General features: G+C 38.5%; 1 protein-coding gene across 3 annotated transcripts in view; it reads left to right on the top strand.

Moving 5' to 3' along the window:
* Positions 1-21242, top strand: part of tafa3 (TAFA chemokine like family member 3) — a 190724-nt gene that overhangs the window by 27182 nt on the left and 142300 nt on the right. For 2 of the 3 annotated variants that reach the window (XM_031896814.1, XM_031896812.1), the window contains exon 2: positions 19333-19424. The exons of the other annotated variant lie outside the window; for it this stretch is intronic. The gene's annotated coding sequence lies outside the window, so the exon portion shown is untranslated. The remainder of the gene's footprint in view (positions 1-19332; positions 19425-21242) is intronic. 3 annotated transcript variants of the gene reach the window in all.

Genomic DNA, 21242 nt, shown 5'->3' with positions numbered 1-21242 from the left:
AAATTACAATTCAAGATACATAGTTGTCTACCACCTTATAAACATCAAACTTTTTTTGTAGGGCCTTATTAACTTTAAAATAAACTGATCCTTTACTACCCAGCCCTTCTTACTATTATCGCACAATAGCTATAAATGAATGGGGCCTTGGTACCAGAAGGAGTAATTAAATTCTGAAATATTTTTATATAGTTAAATCCAATCTGTAAGCTTATAGCCACATCATGCTAGAATTTTTAGAGGGCTAAATTTGCTGGTACTGTAGAAAGAAATGACAGTAAATCAATTCACTTTGAGGCTTAGTCAATCCACTCTAATTGAAGGTAGCATCCAGGAGTTTTGTAATGATCTACAAATAATAAATAGCCAAATCTTTAATATAGGGTCCTAGGTACAATTAATATAGGCCTTTGTTAAAGCAAGGATTTCTAGATTTTCACCTTTTATTTAAATATTATCAGTATAGGAATTCTAGCAATGAAAGCATTGTTAGCTCAATCCCTTATTATTATACTGGTTAAAGTTCCATGAATTGACAAGGAGGGATTGTGACCTCATTTATACACAGTCACAAGGAAATAAACAATTCACATATAAATGAATTTAAGTCCTTATATTAGATGTAAATAAGGTGCAAAGGGATAGTAAAAAAAGGCATTATATAAGCATGGTTAATAATTCTCATAGCTGTTCATTAACTTCTGTCAACCTTATCACAGTCTCATTTTCACAGCTTTACTCTTTTGTCATTTTTGTGCCACAGCAAAAGGGTTAAAGACAACATTTCAAAATATTAACAAAAGTAGAATAACACTGCTTAGGAAAAAAAGAAGACGAGAAGAACTTGTCAAAAACAGTTGTGCCATTTTCTGACTTTTAATGATTCAGGCATTGTAAAAATATATCTATTATGTATAATATATTTAGCCTTTACATATTTACTTACCATGTGTTTTGTACAATCTATTCATATTTTTATTTTTAGAGCTGAGCCCATTTTTGCCTACGTGGGTAGCCATATAAGCAATTTATCTTGGTGGCATGTCAGAAATGTAGCACAATTTCAGCAGTACGGAAATTATTATTTTGAAATAATAATTTGTTATGGACCATTGAGCAATAAAATGATTGGCCAAAAGGAATTACTCATTTAGAGTTTTTGATGAAACAGAACACATCAAACAAATCTTTTAAAAATATGGGAATAGCAACATTTGACTGCAACGTGCACAGGGTAATAAGGTAACAGGAGCAAAGTTTGCTTTAGTCCATTTATCAATATTAACCAATGAGCAGCTAGCGTTTATTGGTCTACAAAATTATTGCTGTTTTTAGTTCTGAACACATGCATGTGATCCTATGAGAGGAAGGTGGGAGATTGAGGATGCCGGCCTCTGTGGCATCCTTAGTAAAAATCTAGCCCCGGATATTAAGATAGCTGTTATGTAACCTTTTAGCGTGTAAAATCACTAAACTGAAAATTTCAATTCGAGGAATGCAAAGAAATATGTCATAATGTATCACTCTTAGGGGCACATTTACTAACCCACGAATCCGAATTGGAAAAATTCCGATTGGAAAACGAACATTTTGTGACTTTTTCGTATTTTTTGCGATTTTTTCGGCGCCTTTACGACTTTTCGGAAATTGTCGCGACTTTTTCGTTACCGAGCGATTTGCGCGAAAAAACGCGAGTTTTTCATAGCCATTACGATGCGCTCGTTTCTTGTCGCGACTTTTTCGTATTGAGCGCTCGTAAGCAGCGGGCAAAACTTTCAGACTTAGGGGCTGATTTACTAAGACACGATTTCGAATCCGAATTGGAAAAATTCCGATTGGAAACAAAAATTTTGCGACTTTTTCCTTTTTTTTGCGATTTTTCCGGCGTCTTTACGATTTTTGCGTAAAAACGCCGAAAAAAAATCGCAAAATTACCGATCATTACGAAAAAAACGCAATCGGACGCATTCGGCCCGTTCGTGGGTTAGTAAATGTGCCCCTTAGCATGATTTTGGAAGCCTCCCATAGGACTCAATGGCACCCTGCAGCTCCAACCTGGCCCAAGAAAAGTCACCATACTGAAGCTTGAATGAATCTGAATCTTTCGTACTCGGCGCGAAAGCTGCGAAAAAGTCGCGACTTTTCGCGCAAGTAGTAACGCTATGAAAAAATCGCCAGATTTTGTGCAACATTCGGAATGTAAGTAAATGTGCCTCTTAGTATTAGAATTTACCATAGCAATATTTACATGTATCTGAATAAAAGCACCTTATTATAGAATTGGACGCTTTGTAGACTAGATATTTAATGCTTGAACACATTTTCACTATATCAAATGCAATAGATATTTTGCTAACTGGAAATGGGGATTTAATTCAATTGAGCATATTAGAATTAGCATCAATGAATGTTTTATTCATAATGTGTCCTTGCTCTTTATGTGTAGAGCCATTTTACTGCATTATTTAGTAAAGTAATAAAAATATGCTTTGATGACTTAAGATCATGTATTTAGATGATCTGAGACATTTTTCATATTGGTATACATAAAATGATCACATATTAAAAATACATTATTTCAACCTTTAATTCAGAATTATATAGTCTTTATATAATTATCTTACATAGTGTTCCATACTTGGATTTTGGATGTCTCTATTATGATTTCAGAGAATATTAAAAAAACAGTTTGATACAGAGTTATTCAATTTTTCTTTAGTATGGCTCAGAGCAGATGATTTATGTGTGGGCTGCAAAAGGCCAGTCCTGCCACAATTATGTCACATGATCATAAGACTAAGATACATCAATCTTGTGCCCCACAGCTCCTGCTTACCTCCCAAGCAAGCCTTAATTATCAGCACAGATATTGTTGTTAAATGTGTCCATACTGAGTGCAAAGTCTGTGCAGGTTTTCCTTTACATATATACATTTGTAAAAATCTAACTTTGTGCTATTTATGCTATTTATTAACTTTCTTCCACATGAAAGTTATTCAAATTCTGTATTTGCATATTTTTATGTGCTTGAAAGGGTGTGTTAGCTCTACACACCAAGAAGATTCTTAGCTTGTGTGGCTTAAATTAATGACTGTTTTGTAATGACTAAGCATTTGTTAATGTATTATTAATGTAAATTAATGTATAAATAACGGTTTGAAATTTAGAAACATAGGTGCTGCTTTGGGTCACATACTGTACAATATTCCAACGTTACATAAAAATGCTTAATATTACTTTAGAAGCGATGGCTGGCTATCTTCACATAAATAAACACACAGACACAAACCCTGGAATGTCTAAGACCTGGAGTTTTCCAGATAAGGGATCTTTTTGTAATTTGTAATCGCCAAACCCATAGGATTGTTTTGCCACCAATATGGATGTAAGCAACTTAGTTAGGATCAAGTACAAAGTATTATTTTAATCCTAAAGACAATAAGGAAATCATTTTAAAAATCTGACTTATTTGTATAAAATTGTATTTTTAAGAGAGAGCCTTACTGTTACTCCCATACAACATCAGCAGCATAACAACATCAGGCCGTGCCCCCCACAAGAAATCTTCAAGGGTGCCCAGTTGCACTGCAATCTAAGTGGCTATAGAGAAAACTGACCCCTCTCCCCATCCACCTCTGCTTCCTCTATACTTACGCCACTGCTTAAATTACTTTTGGCCTTTCACCATACATAAAAAACTACAACTAATATCACATACATTGCCAATAAAATACTTCACTTGTGTACCATGCTGAAAGTATGTGGCTTAAGGCAAAATCGCAAACTTTTTTGGGACCTGAATGCCTCTAGTGCAAATATGAACAAAATAGGGGCACATTTACTAATGCACGAACTGGCCTAATGCGTCCGAATGCGTTTTTTTCGTAATGATCGGTATTTTGCGATTTTTCGGAAAATTGTTGCGACTTTTTCGGAGCCGTTACGACTGGTTTGCAAAATGTCGCAACTTTTTCGTAGCGTTACGACTTGCGCGAAAAGTCGCGACTTTTTCGCAGCTTTCGCGCCGAGTACGAAAGATTCGGATTCATTCAAGCTTCAGTATGGTGACTTTTCTTGGGCCAGGTTGGAGCTGCAGAGTGCCATTGAGTCCTATGGAAGGCTTCCAAAATCATGCTAAGTCTGAAAGTTTTGCCCGCAGTTTACGAGCGCTCAATACGAAAAAGTCGCAACAAGATACGAGTATATCGTAACGGCTACGAAAAAGTCGCGAATAATACGAAAAGGCGCAAAATGTTAGTTTTCCAATCGGAATTTTTCCAATTCGGATTTTAATTTGTGTCTTAGTAAATCAGCCCCTTAGTATTTACACTTTCAAATAAAAGGATATTTTAGCCTTAGAATTATATCTGATAATTAAGATTTTTAGCTTTTTTCATAACTTACATTCAAGCATTTGCTATGCAGTATGTAGAAAATATTTTGAAGTAAGCAACTATTTTGGAAATATGAATTAATGGTGATTTTTTCCATGGGTAAATAAATATTAAGGATTGACACGCCTAAAATATGCAATTTGTAATTGTTCGGAAGGCCTCTTGTAAAATTCTGTTATAAAGTTTTAAAGGACTTAATGAAGAAAAATAATTCTTCATTTGTATTCATATACAGAAGATTCATAATCAAGGTAGCTTTGATATAAATACTGAAACTGAGGAAACAGAATTCTAGATTGACTTGGCAGACAATTATCAGCTTAATGCAGACAGAAAAATTCAGGCAGTTCAAGTAAGCTACTATTACCAGACCTATACTTTTCCACAGATCTATAATTACCATTTAAGCAAAGCTTAATAGCACAATATGGTGTCGTTTTCATAAATGTTCTGGTTAACACAACATTCTAATATTTTAACTGCTGTAACATGCTTGTATTTCTTTAGATTGCTTCCTCTTTACTAGACTTCCATTTAAATTCAGAGGAAGTTATTGTTGCAAATAAAACATCTGGGTGGTACAGTGGACAACATACAATTTGAAAAGCTACACTTAGAAAAAATAAAAAACATTATTAGAAATATACATTTATTTATCTCTGTAAAACTAGTGTAAAAACTGTATTTTAAACCAAATAAGATAACTAGCAAGGGAGAATGAAAGGAGAGATCAAAGAAAAGAAGGAAGATGGGTAGGAAGGGATGGGTTGTATATAGCTTATGCAAGGCTACTACAACAAAATGAGAGAGTACAGTTTTAAGAAGTCCAAAGGAAAATGCAAGTGAAAAATTATTTATGATTTAATTTTTAATTTATTTATTATTTAATGTTTCATTAAACAAATACAAATGAAAAATAAAAAATAAGGCACTGAATCTCATTAAAATCATGACAACCCAAAAACTGAATTAAATAGAAATATACTGTAGGTGCTAAATTGCACGAGTGCAGTTGCAATCACTTGTGCAAGTGAGCACCTATGTTAGTAAATTAATCTCTTTATAATCCTAAAGAAAGCCCTAACACGGCACTATGGTTCAACATTGTGTAGCAAGTTGGATGGAAAAAGAGCTGTATCATAGCAGGTCAAATACACCACGATTTACGTATATGTTGTTAAATATGAGCAAAAATATATGAGTAAAAATAGAAATGATGTTTCAAAATTCAGACACTGTGAGCACCTAAAAAGATTAATACAGGTATCGGACCCCTTATCCGGAAACCCGTTATTCAGAAAGCTCTGAATTACGGAATGCCCGTCTCCCATAAACTCCATTTTAATCAAATAATTCAGAATTTTAAAACTGATTTCCTTTTTCTATGTAGAAATAAAACAGAACCTTGTAATTGATTCCTCCAACTAAGATATAATTAATCCTTATTGGATGCAAAACAATCCTATTGGGTTTAATTAATGTTTTATTGATTTTTTTAGTAGACTTAAGGTATTGAGATCCAAATTACGGAAAGACCCCTTATCCGGAATACCCTTGGTCCCGAGCATTCTGGATAATGGGTCCTATACCTGTACATAGAAATTTACATCATTAATAAATATTTATTCTTTGGGAACTATTCTACAATATTGGACAAATTTGTGTCCATTTAAGAATTGAACTGTGAATGCATCTTTAAGACAACACCAATAATTATTATTTTTAAAAAATGTAACTTTCTGTGAAGTTTCCAAAGGTGCCAAAAACTGGAGTGAGAATCAAAATCCATTATGCCTACTATGCATTGTTTGCAAAGGAAAATGCCCCAAAAACCTTTTAAAACCATGAAGCAAAGCAAGATTTTCTAGTTGCTAAAGTCACTGACTTCTACATGATTTCGACAGGTTTTAGATGCTGTATTTTTTCTTTCAGATTTTTGCGGTTTTGCTGCATAATAAATCTAAAAAAACCATGTTATTTTTGTGACAAAATCATATTTTTAAGTAAAAAACCCAAACTGAAAAAACTGAACATTAGTAAATGTCCCCTTTAGTAAATCACCTTTTACATCATTATTACTCTGTTCTTATAAGTGAGCCTAAGTTGTCGACCTATAAGTAAGTAGCCCAATGACCCGTAGTAAAACGTAGGGAAGCAGGGGCATGACAGATACGTTGGTAAGACTTAGCCACTCCCAGTTGCAGGTGATTGGTTGATTTGTAAGGGGTATAAAATGCTGGTAACTGTTCCCGCTTCTCAATCCATTTTAGTCAGCATAGTAAAACGCCCACCCTCCCTCCCTATAGAGGTGGAGATAGCGGAGTGTCGTTGGCGGGGTGATTAAGTTGGGGGAAAACAATGGTTGGGTTAGGAGGGGAGTTTTATAGTTAATTGGGGCTGGCATGCTTGGAACCTCAGGGGTAAGAAAGTGGATTAGGAGGTGATTTTTGTTGGGTAGTTGGTTCCGGGCTAGAAGGGCAGCTGGCAGCGCCAGTTGCGCTGCGCAGTTATTGGATTGTTACAGTGTTTGGTTATTTAAAAGTTGGTTTGTTTGTTATACAAACATTTGTGTTATGTTTGAAATGTTGTTTCACATTTGTTATATATGTTATGTTTTAAATTAAAACTTTGATTGTTGTTAATAAATTATCTGCGGCCATTTTATCCCAAGAATTGGTGTCCGTGTTGTTTATTGGGGATGGTAAGTAAACAGGTAAAAAGGAGGGTGTTGGTTGGGAGAAGGGCGGGTCAAGATCCAACGTTACTCATGTCATGTGCATCTCTCCATCTGACTCACTACATCCGCAAGCTTGCTTTGTTTTTGGATGTACCCTGAAAGTCTAGCTTTTCCTTGTCCTCAGTGTCTTCTTGGAAAACTAGAAACTGTCACATTTAGGTGGAGGGTACTATAAGCTACAATTTGTTGTAGTCATATCAACATGAGTCAAAATGAGTTTGAGGGTATTCTTGTATTGTTGTCTAGAAAGTGTTAGTTTTCCTTTGATATATTAATATTGCCGAAAAATGCCTAATATCCTTTCAGATCAGAAATATTGCCAGTTGTTATAAGATAAATTACTTCATTTCAGCACAGTGAATTGATATATTTGCTCTCTGCAGATGGCAGTCATTTGCTGTACAAAATAAAGTGTTCCCTGTGCATCTGAAATTTTAACCCCAGTCGGTTCACTGGAGTGGAACTTCCCTGCAGCATGGCTTAATCTGCTTCAGTGTATGAACTCCCTAAGCTTCCTTGTGCACTGCATTACTGTTAAAGGCCAGATTGTACTGATGCCTCTATAGTTGCTGCAAAAAGCAAGTTGTGCAAGCTTCAGTTTTTCTGGTTGTTCACACAAACAAACTGTTATTACTTCTCCTCCTTGGATTTTCTTTGTTTCTGTCTTGAAAGCATGCAGAAAAAGCAAGATGTTTCTGTTGTCTCAGAATTCATTGTGTTTGGCCTGTTTCTATTATCACAGCACTGGCAAAATGCTTAATGAGCCGCATACCTGTTGTCCCAGTAGGCATGACATTAACCTGTCCCTTTTTGTAAATTTTATGGACAAGAGGAGACCAACCTGTGGCTCTCCAGCTGAGATTGAACTATAGCTCCCAGCATTGCACAATAACCTTTAGCTGTCAAGGAAACCTGTGAGATGTAGTAAAGTACAACTGGAGGGCTGCTGGGTGAATTTAATTATTGTAAGATGTTATTTTACTTAATTATTAAGGCAGAATTTTTCTGCTGATTTGTTTAGTACATTGAAAGGGGTGGTCACTTGAATTATTAGTACAAATATTACCAAATTATTATTGCAACCTTTTAATTTTATATTTAACAGATTGCTGGCATACGTTGTTAACTGACACATGTTGGCCTCCTGAGGCTGCTGGCTGAGGTTCTCAGCTTACCAGATAAAGAGCAAAAGAGTGTGAGACAGCATTACATCACATAAGAGCATATTACTGCTCAGATGTTTTCAGGTTAGTCAGTGTGAATGCTCTGGATCATCTCCCAAGATGTTCAAGCTGTGATTCTGCTGAGAACTGGTGAGGAGGAGGGAAAACAACTCCCACATGGCTGTGAAGACAACGAGGAAAATGTCTATCCGAATAGCATGTTCTTGCAGCATTTAACATCTTGAAAGAAAACTGACTTCCATTTTTCAGTTTAGCTTATGAAACTTTGCAAATGAGACAGTTTCACAATTTGATGAGCACTGACTCAAGTACAAGTGCAAATAAGATGACATCCCAGAGAAAGGGATGAAGTCTCATAATTCTCTACCATTTAAGTGGATATAGTACTTACTCTGTAATATATCTAAATAATAATAATCCTATTGAAACTACAGCTAAAATGGATTAAAGTATTAAAGCTGTTCATAGCAGGATGTCACTAATATAATAATTCAAAGAAATAATTATTTTCAGCTGCATTTTGTGTGAAACATTTCTGTGTTTATGAAAGCCCAGAAACCGGGCCAAATGTCAGTTGAAAAGGCCTTGTTGTACAAATTCCATTTAAAGTTTCATCCTTAAGAACCGGGTACTTTAAATCAAAAGCCACAGCAGGCCTAGAAACTACTGAATATTAATATGCTATTTATTGCATCTGTCACGTCTATATGCTACTATGGAGAATAACTTTGACTCTCATATTCAGCAGAATCCTTAGAACCGCTATTGCAATAAACTCCTAGAAGTTACTCACCTCCCCATCTGCCAGATAGTTTACCCTCATAAAATCTGATCTCATGTCTTTGCAGTCTTTCTTTTTAGATACTTTTACCAACACTGCGAGAAAGCCGGTCTTATGCCACTGTATTTTGTTTAGTGTTATTTAGCTCTGCTTTAGAGTGCTGAGTCTGTAAGAGGCTCTACTAAAATTCCAAGAGAACTGTGGGTGGTCAAAGATGATGATTGAATAGTAAATTTAACAGACAGTAGGCATTTTTCACCACTTCCCAATCAAATAAACTGCAAACCAGAATGACAGCCATACTAAGGGGCTGATTTACTAACCCACGAATCCGAATGGGAAAAATTCAGATTGGAAAACGAACATTTTGCGACTGTTTCGTATTTTTTGCGATTTTTTTCGTCGCTGTTACGACTTTTTCGTAACCATTACGACTTGCGCAAATTGTCGCGACTTTTTCGTAGCCGTTATGATTTGCTCGTATCTTGTCGCGACTTTTTCGTATTGAGCGCTCGTAAACTGCGGGCAAAACTTTCAGACTTAGCATGATTTTGGAAGCATCCCATAGGACTCAATGGCACTCTGCAGCTCCAACCTGGCCCAAGAAAAGTCACGATACTGAAGCTTGAATGAATCCGAAACTTTTGTACTCGGCGCGAAGGCTACAAAAAAGTTGCGACAATTTGCGCAAGTTGTAACGCTACGAAAAAGTCGCAACATTTTGCGAAACAGTCGTAACGGCTACGAAAAAGTCGCAACAATTTCCGAAAAAATCCCAAAATACCGATCATTGCGAAAAAAATGCATTCGGACGCTTTTCGGACGTTCGTGGATTAGTAAATCAGCCCCTAGGTGTCAGTGATTATGATTCTTTTGTTTTAGATTGCTTGTGGGGATCAAAACATGTGTCTTCAGCTCACAAAACCTTATGGGGTGGCATCTGTAGATAATGAAATATTTTCATTTTAGTGCATCTATAAATTGATTCTTTCATGATTTTTGTGGTGTGCTTTTTATTTCTAAATTACACTATTTACATTGCAAATAATTCATTCTTCCATTTAAAATGTTGTTCTCGAACCAACAAATGTAGTTTTTTTTTAGTTGTTTTCAGTTGTAATATTTGTGTGTAGGCAGCTATCTTAATGCTCTGTGCCTGATTCTGAACTCTCAGAAGGATCTAGTGCTGCATGGTAGAACTACTTCCAGATAAGCTTTTGTTTATTTTGAATCAATATACTTTCAATATGACCCATAATCGCATAATAGCAAAGCAGTTTCTTCTTCTTGAGTGCTTTTAATATGTCTACCACTATGTGGGGCTTGTGAGCATATTTATGCAAATGATTTCTGAACTGCTGAAATCTTTTGTAGCCTTCAGGAAACCTTCTCTATGGAATGGTATTGGGATCTGGGGTTTCAGAAATCATTTGTATATGATGTATTTGAGGCTAAAGTTCCCCCTGCTTCTCACTCTGTCTCTCACTGTATTTAATGTATTTATGGTGCCACTAATTCTGCCCCTAACTGTATTTAAAGGGATTCTGTCATGAATTTGATCATGTAATTTTTATTTCTAAATCACACTGCTACATAGCAAATAATTCACTTTACCAATTATTCTTGAACCAACAAATGTATTTTTTTTGTGACTGATCCTGAGCTTTCAGAAGGATCCAGCGCTGCATATTAGAACTGCTTTCAGATAACCTATTGTTTCTCCTGCACCCATGTAACTGAAGGAGTTCTAAGCTGGACTTGGATTTTTAACTATTGAGTGCTATTCCCATATATACAACTTTTAGCAATGCAGGTGTCAGGTAGCTGCTATCTTGCTACCTACCCATTGCTCTGCTGATCAGCTGCTGGGAGGGAAGGGAGGAGTGAAATCCCTGCAACTTGCAGCTCAGAAGTAAAGTTTATAAGAGCACAAGTCACATGGCTGTGGCACCCAGGGAAATGAAGAATATGGCTAGCCCCATATGAAATTTCAAAATTAAAAAAACAGATTTGGTCGCAATTTGATGAGACCACGCCCATTTTAAAGACCACACCCATTTTTATTGTGCAATTTTACTGCCGTTTTGCTGATTGTTCGCCAAACCAAAACAGGACAGATTCGCTCATCACTAGCCATTACCCTCTGTCTCTCAATGTATTTAATATAGCTTGTGTGCCACTACTTCTGCCCTTGACTGTATTTAATGTATTTTGGGTACCTATACCTCTCACTGTATTTAATGTATTTTGGGCGCCAATACTTCTGCTCCTCACTGTATTTATTGTATTTTGGGTGCCACTACCCTCTGTCTCTCACTGTAATTAATGTATTTTGGGTGTCACTACTTTTGCCCCTAACTGTATAACATATTTAGGATCTGGGGTTATCTGGGGTTATGTACCATTATTTACAAGTGCATACTATATGCAAAAAGTGTATATCCTTTACTGTACACTCTAATTGAGCCTAATGGCACAAGAGGCACTTTTTACACAGGGTATTTTTGCTGTCAGCATTGCTGTTAGCCCATGGAGGCACTATCATTTAAGGCAGCTGAATCCTGTTGTTACTTGCCAATTTTCTGCTGAATGGCTGCCAGGGGGAAAGGGAGGGGGGTGAAATCAATTCAACTTTCAGTACAGCAGTAAAGAGTGACTGAAGTGTATCAGAGGCAGAGCACAAGTCACATGGCTGTGGGCACCTAGGAAAAATAGGAAATGCTAACCCCATGTCAGATTTCAAAATTAAATAATAAAAAAATCTTTTTATTCTTTTAAAAAACATATATTAGTGCAGAATCCTGCTAGAGCAGCGCTATTAACTGACGCATTTAAAAAAAAAAAAAAAGATGTTTTCCCTTGATAGTAATCCTTCAAATATTCAGGGGTAACTTACTGTATTTCCAGTCTTCTTCCATGTCCAAGACCTGTTATTCTCCTAAAGCACAGCCTGTGAGCAATTATAGTTTAAATGTTATTTGCAGCAGTTGTATGCAACTTATGAAAACTTTAAATTGCTAAACACGAGAATAATAAAAAAAACAAAAAAAAACAAAACCATTGCGATCATGCCAACAAATAGACTGTGTTCTGACTATCCCAATGTCATGTTGCCACTGCAACTTTAGATTTTGCATTTTAAAGAAACAGTAGCACAAAAAAGGTAATTCAAGTAATTTTACTAATTAAAATATAATGTACTGTTGCCCCTGCACTGGTAAAACTGATCTGTTTGCTTCAGAACACTGCTGCAGTTTCTATAAACAAGGTATGTGTAGCAATTAGAATGGAATGAAAGCAATTGAGATAATGCTAAATGGCACAGGTTAAATTACAGATAAGCACTGTAGAACACCATTATAATCTATATACTGTAGCTTATCTGCTATGCAACCAAGGCCTTTTCTCCTTTGCATGGCCACCCCCAAAGTTACACAGCAGCTTATTTATATAAACTATAGTTGTACTCAACTGACTCAAACACACACACAATTTTAACCAGTGCAAGGCAACAGTAGCTTATATTTAAATCACTTTAAACACGGGGTAAAAGGTAAGCGATTTAAGTCACTTGGGGGTGCCTAACATTTTGGCACCCCCAAGTGACTTAGACTTTCCTTCTCCTTTAAGGTTATTCGATGTGCTTATTTAGTTATATGACTTGTATGGCTAGAAGCACCAAATAGTAGTGTAACCCTTTCTTGGCTGTAACTAGCCAACAGCATGACTAGATAGGTCTAGAGCATGGGGTACACGCGACTCAGTCCTTCAGGATGGGCCTTCGCTATGTGGAAGTAACCAAATGGAGCTATGGTGTAGTGCAACTACAACCCACTGTAGCTGTGTGCAGTGCAGAATAACAAATGAGCGCCAGAAGGTTCTTACAGTTGAACAGTAGAACTGGTTTATTTTCAGCAACAAGCAACTTGCAGGGTTATGCAATATACTCACACATCAGTTAGCATAGCAGTTCTCTGAGGACAGCACAGAGAGGGTGCACACCCGCTCCTCCCAACTCCCCTGAGCCTGGGCAAGATCAGTGCCACCGGTTCAGTTGCTCACTCTGTGGAACAGTCAGCTGGATACCACTCTCCTCAGGCCCCACGGCAACTTTGGATCAGGGTTCAAACTACCTGCCTCCTAGGTCTAAGCCGTGGCCCTACACTAAGGCAACAATGAAAGGTACTCCCACAGCTACTTTCCTCTGAGCCAAACTGCTTGTGCTCTCTTCTCTCACTATCTCACTTTCCTAGAAAGTGCTCCACAAAACTTGCTATCTAACTGGTCCTCATTCACGGGGTCCCTGTCCCCGACTTCACCAGAGTGACTGACAACACTCTGGGGCACATGGCTTTACTGGGGGCCTAGTTCTTCTGCCTCCAGGCTCAATGACTCCTTTCCTTGAGAACACAGGCAGCCAAAGAGGCAGACCCACCCCCCTGCTAACACTATATCTGAGTGCCCAGGGAGTGGTCTCCCTGTTAACCAATAAACACACATATGAACTCAAAACTGATACATGGGTCTTTGCCCAGTAACAGCACAAAACCAGGAAGCTGCAGGGTTTAAAGCCATAGGGACTAGTTAACCCTATGGATCCCTACATTCACCCGGGGGAACAGCCATTCCGTCCCGGCAATGGTTCAAACACACATTTCAAGCATAATATACAGTGCAAGAATCAGTGCAACACACAGTACCAAACATCCTCTTCAGGTACCCTCTCCTGAGGCATACCAGGTACAATGGTTCCTGTGGACATAAAGAGGTTAAGGCACAAACATTAACTTTATTAAGCCCACTCCTGCCCCACCTTTATGGGCAACATAACATGATCATCCCCCTAAGTGTCTCTGTCCTTGGGAGTCCATAGGGGTTACCAACCAGTGGGAAATCCGGGCATAACCTCGCACCTTATATTCCTCCCAACCTCCTGGCCTTTAACCGCCATCTCTTTGGACGATAAAGCAGGGTCTATGGAAAGTCACTACAGTTGGGGTGTTCCGCCGCCGCAGTAACACCCAGGGGAAATGGCTTGCTTACCCCCCTCTCACAGCAATCCAGTCCGCAGCCACGGTCATCTGAAACTAATCCGGTTGCAGTCCTCAGTGGTAGCAGCCGCTTACCAAATCCCAATTAGGCAGCGTGTCTCGCTTGCATCTGGGTCCGAGGTCTGTCACAAAATGGCCAACACTCCGCGAAGTCTCGTCAACAAGCGTGACTTCCCGCGGAATCTCACAGAAGCGTGCCAAACTCCACAGCGATTGATTGACAGCTTCAACAGCCAATGGGTGCTTACGGGGGAACCTTCAAGCCCAAACCCACGGCCAAACACAACGTAGAATTCATGATCAGCATCCACAGGCGCCTTTTTCCTATCGAGTCCGGCAGCCTGTCAGCAAATTTTTAAAGGTACATGCACACCAGCTCAGCACCCTCAGGATAATGCTCCGCCCTGTTCAAGGATGGCTCTGCCCCACGTTGGGCGCCAAAATGTAACCCTTTCTTGGCTGTAACTAGCCAACAACACGACTAGATAGGTCTAGAGCATGGGGTACACGCGACTCAGTCCTTCAGGATGGGCCTTCGCTATGTGGAAGTAACCAAATGGAGCTATGGTGTAGTGCAACTACAACCCACTGTAGCTGTGTGCAGTGCAGAATAACAAATGGGCGCCTGAAGGTTCTTACAGTTGAACAGTAGAACTGGTTTATTTTCAGCAACAAGCAACTTGCAGGGTTATGCAATATACTCACACATCAGTTAGCATAGCAGTTATCTGAGGACAGCACAGAGAGGGTGCACACCCGCTCCTCCCAACTCCCCTGAGCCTGGGCAAGATCAGTGCCACCGGTTCAGTTGCTCACTCTGTGGAACAGTCAGCTGGATACCACTCTCCTCAGGCCCCACGGCAACTTTGGATCAGGGTTCAAACTACCTGCCGCCTAGATCTAAGCCGTGGCCCTACACTAAGGCAGCAATGCCTGTCAGGAAGGGTACTCCCACAGCTACTTTCCTCTTAGCCAAACTGCTCGTGCTCTCTTCTCTCACTATCTCACTTTCCTAGAAAGTGCTCCACAAAACTTGCTATCTAACTGGTCCTCATTCACGGGGTCCCTGTCCCCGACTTCACCAGAGTGGCTAACACACTCTGGGGCACATGGCTTTACTGGGGGCCTAGTTCTTCTGCCTCCAGGCTCAATGACTCCCTCCCTTGAGAACACAGGCAGCCAAAGAGACAGACCCATCCCCCTGCTAACACTATATCTGAGTTCCCAGGGAGTGGTCTCTTTGTTAACCAATAAACACACATATGAACTCAAAACTGATACATGGGTCTTTGCCCAGTAAAAGCACAAAACCAGGAAGCTGCAGGGTTTAAAGCCATAGGGACTAGTTAACCCTATGGATCCCTACAGTAGCAAATAGCTGTGTATTTTCTCTTGTTTGCCTAGATTGTCATAGTTCCGGCAATGCTAACATATTTTTTTTATAATCTTCTTGTGCTGTTCTGTTGAACAAAAGAAACAAGGCATCGTCTGATCTGCATTGGTCTGCTTGTGTTGAACGTCAGCTCCCATTATTTTCTACCCAGTGCAAGTTGCAGTTCAGTAAGAGCTTGTACAGTAGTAATTTGTTATACAGAAATCCTCTAGGAAATTATATAATAATTTATGTTACAATAATAATATGAATTTTCATTGTACTTAGAACATTTAACTACATCTTAAATTTCTTTGCGGTTAGTGTTAGTTGCCAACTCCTCTATGAACCCATCGTCATCATATATTGCCGATCACATAAAAAGTAGGTCGGGGTTTTCATATTGATTATTTTTCTTAGGCACAAGACAGCTGTTAATGGATAGAACTTTTACTGTTATAAGCCAAGTTGTTGACCACCATTCTGGAACATACCAAAAGATTCAGATATGAGAACTCTGAGAATGAGAGCCAGAAGATAAGCCATTCAAATGCACTATTTTTATGCATTTGACAACTTTTAAAGCTTTTCTTTGACAGTAACCTAAAACATGTAAATCTAGCTTTCTGCTGACAGAATAAATATATGCAGTATTTATTTTAAACCTTTTTAATGCCATTTCTTCTTCAGTGTTATGCAGAGGCACATTTTTCTCTGTATTTATTCCTGCACTTTTTGTTATGATACTTATACTAGAAATATAATCTCCTTTCCCTCTGGCTTTGCATTCATTGCTAAAACTCAACTTAGATCTGATTTTTATTGGAGTATCAAATAGTCACATATGCAGAGGAAAACTTATAGATTTCCAATTCGCAGCCAGCTAAATTGTAGAACACTTACTAATTCTTCTTATGTAATGAAGCTAACTGTCTAAATTCTTTTATACAAGACAAAGCAATTAAATGGCAAGACAATTGATATTTCAGATTAAAAGTAAAGGTAAAACAAATAGAGATACTTATTTATAAAACAAAAGGTTTTTAAAACAGTAGGAATTCATGGAACTTTTAAACCAACATAGAGTTAAGGTGGCCATACACCTTCAGATCCGCTCGCTTGGTGATGTCGACAAGCGAGCGGATCTTCTCCCAATATCCCCCACCTACGGGTGGGCGATATCGGGAGAATCCAGGCAAACAATCGAATTATAACAATGGGTGTAGGCAAAGTCGATTCGGCGACCGCATTAACAAGCCAATGCGGTCCCTGATCTGACTACATTTTTTAACCTGCCCGACCGATATCTGGCCGTTTTCAGGGCAGATATCGGTCGGGCAGGCCCGTCATTAGTGCCCCTACATAAGCCGATTAGCTGCCAAATCGGTCTAAGGGGCCGATATGGGCAGCTAGAATCGGCCCATGTATGGCCACCTTTACTATAAACTTTAAAAAGTCATACAATGCATTCGCTGTTGCACTTTGTAAATAAGTCCTCTTATCTCTCTTTTTATGGCCAGATATACTACCTAATCTGTTTAAGCAGTTTCTTTTTTATTCATATATTAGACCTGTTTATGCTTAATACTCCAACTGGGCTGCTGTGCATACATTTGTTGCTTATATCTAAGATCAAACATCGGTCAATGATGTTAAGTAATGATAAATACAAGGTTATGCACTTTGGTAGAAAAACATGCATGATAGTTATACACTAAATGGTTGTGTTGGGAGCCTCCTAAAATGAGAAGGATTTGGGGATTTTTGTGAATAACAAGCTGTGTAATTCTAGACAGTGTCAGTCTATGGCTAGTAAAGCAGATAAAGTACTGCCTTGCATAAAAAAGAGCATTGACTAAAAATAAAAGCATAATTTAACCTCTTAATAGATCCCTGGTAAGGCCTCACCTTGATTATGCAGAGCAGTTTTATAGGATATTGAACTGGATAGAGTTCATGAGACATGTAACTAAAAAGAAAGGAAAAATGAAACTATGAAAATATTAAACTAAAAGGTTTATCAATGTTAAGGTTAGTTTTTAAGTACATTAAAGGATATTGTAGACCTTTTTCACATGGAAAAGAACAAAGAGCCACCACTTTAGACTTCAGGAACTGAACTTTCATTTGATGAGGGAGGGGAATTTGTGCCATGCCCTTCCAGGTTTTGTTGTATGGATGCACTAAATCCAGAATTCAGTTTGGGATACAGCCAAGATTTTACCTTTTTCAGCAGGATCCAGATTTGGCCGAATCCATGTGCCTGGTGGAACCCAATCCGAATTCTTAAAATCACATGAATTTTTGTCACATAAACACAGAAGTTGAACATTTTTCAGCAATAAACTATAGACTGTGTGGGTGGGAAAGGTGAGGGGCTGATAGAGGTCAGTTGAATGATCCTTTTCTGCCCAGGGGGGGATTAGTTATCCTTTAAAGTGCATTGAATGAATATGCTCCCCCCAGTGTAAGGGAGCTTACACTTTAAATACGTCTCTTTCTGGGTTGGAAATGCCTGCAATGGTTGGAAATGCCATGCATGAAAGAGGACTCGCTATTTATGTTCAGTATTAAATAAATAAAAAGATGTGCAAAACTATACTGTACTAATGCAATATGCTTGGAACTTGAACAGCAGTAAATACAGATGATTGTTATTGATGTTATTAAGTTACAGTGCTAGTGATCCAACTGTAATTGCATTAAAAAGTCATGTAAAATAATTTCATAATATTTAATTCTGTAGAGAATCCATCAAGACTTGTTGTATCATATTTAATTCTCAACTCGACAATTAAGCTCTACAATTTGGAAAAGAATAATACAAAAATAATATAAATGTCAGACTAATCTTGTTAGTCTTTTTCAGACAAATGTACAGATAGCTAATAAATGAATCATAAATCCAATGTTCCCTTTCATGGAAATCCCACTAGTGCTGTAATCATAAGGTACAATAACATATTAATAAACCTGAGCTTTAGTTGTAACCCTGTTTTAAAGTGAAACACTACACACTTAATAAACACAGAATGTAAGTCATTTTTTATCTTACAGCTATAGCAAATATAATATGCATGTGACCTATCTTTTTCATGGAATTAAAGTTCCATTAGCAGTACATTAGTATTTTATATACAATCTCAATCAGTTAGGTTCTCCCAATCAGTAGAGCCGTATACTAAGGGGCTGATTTACTTACCCACGAACGGGTCGAATGGAGTCCGATTGCGTTTTTTTCGTAATGATCGGTATTTTGCGATTTTTTCGTATGTTTTGCGATTTTTTCGGATTCTTTACGAATTTTTCGTTACCAATACGATTTTTGCGTAAAAACGCGAGTTTTCGTATCCATTACGAAAGTTGCGTAAAAAGTTGCGCATTTTTCGTAGCGTTAAAACTTACGCGAAAAATGCGCAACTTTTCGCGTAAGTTTTAACGCTACGAAAAATGCGCAACTTTTTACGCAACTTTCGGAATGGATACGAAAAACTCGCGTTTTTACGCAAAAATCGCATTGGTAACGAAAAATTCGTAAAGAATCCGAAAAAAACGCAAAACATACGAAAAAGTCGCAAAATGTTCGTTTTCAAGTCGGAACTTTTCCAATTCGGGTCGGATTCGTGGGTTAGTAAATCAGCCCCTAACAGTGGATTGAAGAAACTATTGGGGGAGATAGAGAAAGAGCAATTTACCTGTAATAGTTGCTTATTGTAGTGACTTTATTGTAGTGCCTGACATGTTTCAGGCCCCTTGCGTGCCCTTTATCAAGTAGACATACAATCTATGATGACACAATATTTCTATATACAGGATCAGACTGGGCCGGCGGGGCAACGGGTCCAGACCAGATCCCCACTGCGCTCCACCAGGCTGCTGATCTCCCTCCCCTGACGCATCTGAAGGTAACTATATTGTACGTGTGCTCAGAGGAGGGGGTTGGGCGGGGGGGGGCTCCACTGTGGCAGTCCCGATGGGCCCTGCACCCCCCAGTCTGATGATTGTATACAGCATTTGTGAATAAAATGTCACATATTTGGTCTACTTTTCTGAAACTTAGCACCATTATTTATCCCAGCATTTCTAGCTGTCAACTTGACGTGCTGAGAATTAATGTGTATGTGCTGAGCATATCTGCAGTATGTTGCACGTTTTCAGTTTATTGTTTATGAGGCTCCTATAAGGGATCCTATAATCACATCTACACTGTTAATTGTATATTTATTGTATATCATATAAGACGCATGGCTAGATTGTGCACACCATAATATGTACCTGCAAGATAGTTACTGGGCCTAGTGCACATTCACTCTTGTTGTTATTGTGCCATTTTTTATAGTTCTTTCCAGATAGGAAAGACCTGGAGCTATATATGCAGGGACTGCATGACAAGGGATCCAAATGCCAGCAGCCAGATTACACTTGTTTATGTTTAAAGATTGGCAGAATTAGATGTAGCTGTGATTGGGTGAGAAGTTATGAGTCAAGACGAGGGAAAGCTGGGATGGGGGTGGAGAAGGATAGGGATGTAATGTCAAGAGAGAAGCAGTTCACTTCCTTTTCTCTGAGCAGGTAGAAACTTGAGGCAGAGCTCTCTCTGCAACATGATGTTATCAGGAGCGGCTTTTTGCCGCCCCTTGTAACTGGGGCGCTTCTGCCGCCTGAGGCGAGTTTCTCAACTCGCCTCATGGCAGAAGCGCCCCTGGATGTTATTAGCTGCAGTATATACGCACTAACTCCTAAGTATACTGCTGACTTTAGAGGAAGAACAATTTGGACAGGCTGCTTGTTATTCTCTTGCTGTTTATTTGCAGTTTTACTGCAGTTAATCACACTGTAGTCACTCAGGCAGTATGGAAATCAGCCTGGGCCCAAAAAGGTACCCTCTGTATTGTATAGAATTCCAGGCTGTGACAGTGAGCTGCAGCTACTGCAACTCATTACAGTATACAGAGAGCTGTCGTTGGAGTATAGAGGGAGAGATGTGGGAAATATGGCAAAGACTGAATTCAGTAATCTTCCTGGGCTTTGCTTTACTAATACTACATATTACACGGTGCTTCTACAGTTATATTTACTTGATTCAGTAGCCTGTTGTTGGAGTTTGACCTATAATTATGCTGGGCCTTATCAAGTTGTGGATGTCATCTATATATACATGATTAACCCATGCAGAACCTGCAGGTTAGCCATATAGTTATTTTTACAGCATTGCCCTGCTATCATACCCTGTACAGGCTACACGCTGTCATTCAGGCTGTGTACATAGGGCAGAAGTTTAGGCACACACACACATATATATATAAAATTGCAGTACTATTGCTCCTGTGAGTGTATCATGGATACTCTGTTACATAATGTTAATAGCTGTGGTATATACAGTACACATTAACCCCTTATTATACTGCTAGCTTTGGGGGTAGAACTATTTTGGTAGGCTGATTGTTAGTCTTGTACCTTCTCCTTGCTGTTTTTACAGCAGTTAATTGCACTGTAGTCACTCAGGCAGCATGGAAGTCAGCCTAGGCCCGAAAGGTATCCTCTGTATTATATTATATAGAAATCCAGGCAGTGATACTGAGCTACTGCTACTGCAACTAATTCAAGAATATAGGGAGCTGTAGTTGGAGTATACAGAAAGGGCGTTGGGGCTTAGCCGGGTATTGGGCAAAGCCTGAATACAGTAAATTTATCAGGTTGTGCTTTAATAAGTCTGCACATTG

This window comes from Xenopus tropicalis, chromosome 2 (assembly GCF_000004195.4).
Source record: "Xenopus tropicalis strain Nigerian chromosome 2, UCB_Xtro_10.0, whole genome shotgun sequence".
Classification (NCBI taxonomy): Eukaryota; Metazoa; Chordata; class Amphibia; order Anura; family Pipidae; genus Xenopus; species Xenopus tropicalis.
Note: the sequence above shows the minus strand (reverse complement) of the source record. Positions and strands in the feature narration are given on the sequence as shown.